Source organism: Myotis davidii, unplaced genomic scaffold (assembly GCF_000327345.1).
Source record: "Myotis davidii unplaced genomic scaffold, ASM32734v1 scaffold194, whole genome shotgun sequence".
NCBI classification, from domain to species: domain Eukaryota; kingdom Metazoa; phylum Chordata; class Mammalia; order Chiroptera; family Vespertilionidae; genus Myotis; species Myotis davidii.
In genome coordinates, this window is record NW_006286673.1 from 3,715,790 (window position 1) to 3,722,016 (window position 6,227).

Here is a 6,227-nt window from a genome sequence, read left to right on the forward strand (position 1 = left end):
GGTTGTTTCTTTCACGGGCAGGGAATTGAACTTGCAGCCAAGGTGACCTTGACCAGGAATCAAACCCTTGACCCTTCGAACTATAGAAATGATCCCTGAAAGTATAGTCTTAACCCTTGACCCTTCGGTGTGCGGCTGTGCTCTAACTGCTGAGCAACACTGGCCAGGGCAAAACTCTTTACTCTTTTAAGTTGATTCACGGGGCCTTGTCTGGAAGGTTACAGTGGAGTTTTCCTCAGGGGTGACTGGTCATCTGATCAGCTTCATTTAGCCTGGACTTAACTGTGGGTGGGGACAGTGTCCAGAGGAGGACGCTTCCTGGCCTGAGTGGGGGAGCATGAATTGTGGGGCTTCGGTGAGTGAGGGAGCTCTGCAGACCTTCGGGGGTGGAGCTGGAGGGAGAGCACCTTGTAGGTGGTTGTGTGGGGGAGGGAGCAGTCACCCTATGGGAGACGGGGTGGGTCTGCATCAGTCCTAACTCCTTGTTTCTTCCCTGGGTTTATATACAGAAAGGGGAGAAATGGGGTCAGTCAGTACCTTATGGGTGTAAGTTCTGCCCTAATGTCACCCCAGCTGCTGTCAGTAATTTTATTTATACTCTTCTAACCTTAGGCTTATTTGGTATAAAAATACAAAGGGACATAAACAGTTCAAGGGCATTTAAAGGCTTACATAATTGTGATTAGGCCTAGTTTTATGATGTCTCATGTATTAAGAACATGTCAGGAAACACATTCATTTAACTAGTTTAAAATACCTTCACTATTCTCACTTCTGGCAAACATTGGTTATGGGTCAATACCTGGTGAGAATGTGTAGCTGACGCAGTTGCCTCTGTGCCTCCTGTTCGCTGGGTGTTTGCTGCATGAATGTTGTGCGTGGCCCGGGAGGGAGAACACACTGGACCGCAAGGCCACAAGGAAACCTGCGGGTCACCAGAGAAATAACCGCCTGCGTTCGCTTGTGTGTGCTGTTTGCATGTTTGTCTGCACCCATTGCTCATGTCCTCTGTTACTCTGTGACCTTGTCCTGGGTGGTTCCTTTGTATCATCATCAAATGCTGGTGGTGATGGCGCCTGCATTTAGGGGTCTGGGTAAGAGCTGGCACCCGTGCAGGTGGGGGCGACCAACAAGGCCCTCAGAGGGCTCTGTGGTGCCACTCACACCTCCATTGAGTCGCTTGTGTTGGTTCAGTTCGGAGTGAGATTTTCCTTTCCACCCAGGGTTGAATCTTCTTCCAAGGAGAAACTGTCTCATTCCCCTTTGTATCACCTAGAGAGAAGTATTCGTGATAGTTGAATAAATATCTATAGAATAAATGGGTGAATAAATAGGGACAGGTGAGAGAGACACCTTGAGTGGCTGCCTCCCATACACACCCCGACGGGAGCACTGGGATAGAACCTGCAACCTAGGTACGTGCCCTTGACTGGGAATCGAACCCAAGACCCTTTGGTGCACAGGCTGATGCTCTAACCACTGAGCTACTGGCCATGGTAGGGCAGGCAACCTTTAATGGTTCCTCAGATCAGACTTGAACTGCCAGGGCACATTCCTTCCGACCAGGTGGCCTCATGTCTTTGAAGCCTCCCTGTGTCATAAAGCTGTAGTCTGCAATTGCAAGGCTCAGAGCAGCTCAGCCTGTCTCAATCCACAACACTTAATTGGAGCTATTTCCCCATAGCATCTATTCTGAAGCTTGTCAAAGCAGGAGTTGGTGAGAAAAGCTGAAAAATTTTAGAATTTTCATTGTAATAGAATTTACGAAGAAACTGAATTACATATAGTCATTGTTTTGCTTTTTTTCCAGCTGTGTTCCTAACAGTGCTGCTAATTATGATTTTTAAATTGCTGTATTAACAGTCCCCTTTTCAAGCAAACATCTGTGATAGATGAATTCTGTCTAGTGAGTTTCCTTAATGAATGTGAAATATGATTGGTGCTGAACCAGTTGATACCAGTAGCTCTGGTTTATTTGGTTTTTACTACTGTAGCGTATTCCACATGTGAACATACCATAATTCATCTGTTTTTACGTTGATGGGGTTAGAATTATTTGGGTGTGTGTGTGTGTGTCTATTCAAGGCTTCAATTTTTCAGTATTTCCTTTTAGAAGATAAGCATTCTATGGAATAAAAGCATAATATGCAAGTCGACCGAACAGTGGAACAACCGGTCGCTGTGACACGCACTGGCCACCAGGGGGCAGATGCTCAATGCAGGAGCTTCCTCCAGCCCGCAGGCCCCAGGCCAGCCAAGGCGGGTGCCAGTGGGGCCCCCCGATTGCCCCACCAGTCACCCTGCAAAGGGAGGCAACCGGTGGCGGTGGGGGGGCAGGGCCAGCAAGCAGGTGGCGCCAGGTTGGCCAAGGCGGTGCCAGTGGGGGTCCCCCCAATTGCCCTGCCGGTCACCCCACAGATGGGCCCTGATTGCCAGCCAGGCCTAGGGACCCTACTCATGCACAAATTTCATGCATCAGGCCTCTAGTGTAATATGATAACCTTATCTGCCACTGAACTCTGATTATGGCCATACAGAAAGACATGTGTTAGTAATAAAATACATAGAACCATTTTCTTGTATGGATACCCACAAATATAGAACCCAAAGTCATCCAAATGCTCTCAGATCTTAAATTTGTAATATATTTTTTTAATGTTTCTGCCAATTCAGTAAGTTATACAGAAATATGAGAATTTGAAGTTGCACATTTAGAACAGAAAGAAACAGCATTTTATTAATAACCCCAAATATACGGCTAGGAATGTTTCTTCTTCTTCTTATATGACCACTGTGTATATAACTTCAAGTGTGACATATATTTGAATATCATTTTCCATCTCTACTTTCAGACGGGCACATAGTTCTTCAATGAAATGGGAAATGTATTGCATGGGAAGACTCGCCATTTTTGGGACAAAGTTTCACACTGACACGTGGCCGTAGACCAGTGATAGCGAACCTATCACACGCGTGTCAGAGGTGACATGCGAACTCATTTTTTTTGGTTGATTTTTCTTTGTTAAATGGCTTTTAAATATATAAAATAAATATCAAAAATATGTCTTTGTTTTACTATGGTTGCAAATATCAAAAAATTTCTCTATGTGACACGGCACCAGAGTTAAGTTAGGGTTTTTCAAAATGCTGACACGCCGAGCTCAAAAGGTTCGCCATCACTGCTGCAGACCCACTCAGAGGCTTCCTGTGGAATGCCTTAGTGACCTTTCACTCAAGGCCCCGGCGCAGGGAGGGTTTACTAAACACTGAGTGGGTTTCTGACAAAGGTCCCAGTTTCCTCGTCTCGACGTCCTGAAATGGTGGGGGAGGGTGGCGAGGAACATACAGGGTCCTGTAGTTGTGTTTTCTTAAACCCTAGAATTTATACTTGAATTCTTTTGCCTTGATATTTCTCATGTTTCTATTTCATGGGCTTAGTGCTTTTATCTAATTTATAAGGTAAATAGCTGAAAGGGAATTTTTATTTAGTCACCAGCAAGGCTCAAATCAACAGGGATGCGGCAGTTTCTGTACAAAGTGATTGTGTTCTTTGCTTTTTAAAATGATTTGAGTGTTGTATGTCCTGAAAAACGGGTGTCTGGTGGTTCTGTGGAGAAAAAAATCACAGCCATGAGACCAGTGTTAAAAGGTGCAGCGGTGGGTGTGAGAGGTTCGCTTGCAAATGATACGCTCATGGGACGGTGCCTGTGTCGCCGTGATTAACGAAGCTAATGATTTTGGTTTTCGTGACGAAATGCATGGAATCCATGCTGCGGTGCTGACCGTCCGTCACAGTTGTTCAGCTCCAGCCTCGCCATTCGTAGACTGGCACAGTGGATCCCTTTGGCAGCACCGGGAGGGATTCTGTGACTAAGGCGTCATTAACGCAGTGAAGAACGAAGAAGGTCGATGGTCCTGGCAGATCCAGAAGGTTCCGAGGCTGTTTCCTTCAGCTCCTCGGGGTCTGCCTGGGTGTTGTGACCGTAGAATCTGACTTTCCTCAGGTGCTCGAGGATGAACAGGGGTGGGCTGGCCTGCAGGGCAGAAAGCGGGGGCCAGTTCTGGTCCCTGAGCCCCTGGAATGGAACTGCCGAGGGCTGGGAATGGGGAGTTTCTGGAAGATTGCTCTGTCCAGACAAGGTTGAACAGGAGGGGAAAGATGGCCTGTTTTCCATCACCCCGTCTTCCTCCAGGATCCAGGGAGGTGAGGAGCCCCTGCTGGCTCTAAGGTGGTCACCAGCTCTGGGCACCAGCTCTGAGAAGGAGGAGCAGTGCTGACCACGTCCTGTCCCTTCTGTGACACTGAAGCTTTTCTCCATTTAAAAAAAATTATTTTTATTGATTTCAGAGAGGAAGGGAGAGGGGGAGAGAGAGGGAGAGAGAAACATCAATGAGAGAATCATTGATCGGCTGCCTCCTACATGCTCCCAACTGGGAATCAAGCCAGCAACCCAGGCATCTAATCATGACCTCCTGGTTTATAAGTCGACACTCAACCACTGACCCACACCAGCCAGGTGCTTTTCTCCATTTTTAAGTCCATCCTCTTATAGGGGTCAGATTCTTGAGTTTCATGAGGCTGTCATCCCTTTGGCCAGTCTGTCAACCATGTGAAAAGCCAGGCACAATCTCTGTACCCATACCTGATGTTGCACCAGAAATAGTTCTGTCTGTCTCTCAACTATCTGCAAAGTTAATTCTTTATACAATGAGGATGTGTCATATTGGACACAAGGTACAGCCTGTGAAAAGACCATTGGTTTGGGAACCATGTTATTTGGACCTGAGCTTTCTGGTAAAGATTTATGGTTAAATAAGGAGATATCTGAAGTCTTTCCCAGCTCAAAGAATTTTATGAATTTTATTTAGGCCACTTGAGCAGGAAGAAACGGTTGCATAAGGAACCTTTCCAGAAATGGCGGGTGCCGTGCCATGAGCTCATTGGGAGGAATGGATGATTTTCTCTGGTGGTCCTTCTGAAAGGGCTGACACTGAATCTGTACGTTCTGGCACGATTGTTACCAAAATGTGGCCACGCCCTATGGGTTTTGCACAGAGTGGTCAGCAGGTTAGTCTGCTAAAGTCTCTCTATCTCGCCGTCATAAAATGGTGCAGGATGACAGTGTTAGTTGGTGCATGTTGGTGTGCCTCTATATTCCTGTCTTAAGGTGGGACTGTTTCTCTCTCATAAAGGCTGCCAGGTTTTATTCTCATCTGTTAGTAGAATTTCCAGGCTCCTTCTGTTTTTAATCTGATTTCTAGTACTCTGCAAGGCAAGGGCGTGGAAGATGATCCGCCTAACTCAGAGGGGCTGAATTTTGCAATAGGAATAGACAACGAACTCTTTTGTAAAAAAATATTTTTATTGATTTTTTTTTACAGAAATGAAGGGAGAGGGATAGAGAGTTAGAAACATCGATGAGACAGAAACATTAATCAGCTGCCTCCTGCACACCCCTCACCGGGGACGTGCCCGCAAACCAAGGTACATGCCCTTGACCGGAATCGAACCTGGGACCCTTCAGTCCCCAGGCCAACGCTCTATCCACTGAGGCAAACCGGTCAGGGTGACAACAGCTCTTTCTGGCTCTGTGTTTGTTTCAAGATGGTAGTAAACTCTCCTCTTGGTCGATCAGGGCGAGTTCTGTTGTTTAATCTAAATGTGAGTGAATCAAAGCTGGCAAGTGTATTATTCGATGCACCCTATGCCGCAGAGTCAGCATCAAAGCTCTTCTGGACGGCCTTGGTTAAAAGAAGCTGCGGGGCCTTTGGGCACCTGGGGGTCACCATCAAGGGAAGGTCAGTGTGGGCGTTAACAACCTCAGCCTTTGTAGGCGTGACTCTCAGTGCTGTGTGCTTCTAAGAATCTTGTATTTTGAGTCGCAGTTTTCCCGCTTGAGGCAATATACTGTCTTGGACCCTTTTTTTTATACCGTGCGCTAGTTTTATGTACACCCAATTAAGTACCTTTTTTTGTTCTTGTCCCAACATTCGAGTTTTCTTGTTAATGGACTCGAGAGGCCATGTGGGGTGAGGGCTTCATGTGGCAGGCCCTGGGCCACCTCCCGGTGCCCAGTTCAGTGTCTCCCAGTGTGGCTTATGAAGTCATCCTCAGGATAGCTCATCAGGCTCATTCCCAGTAGGGAAACCACCCTCAGTCTCTCCTTCTCCTTCTCCTTCTCCTTCTCCTTCTCCTTCTCCTTCTCCTTCTCCTTCTCCTTCTCCTT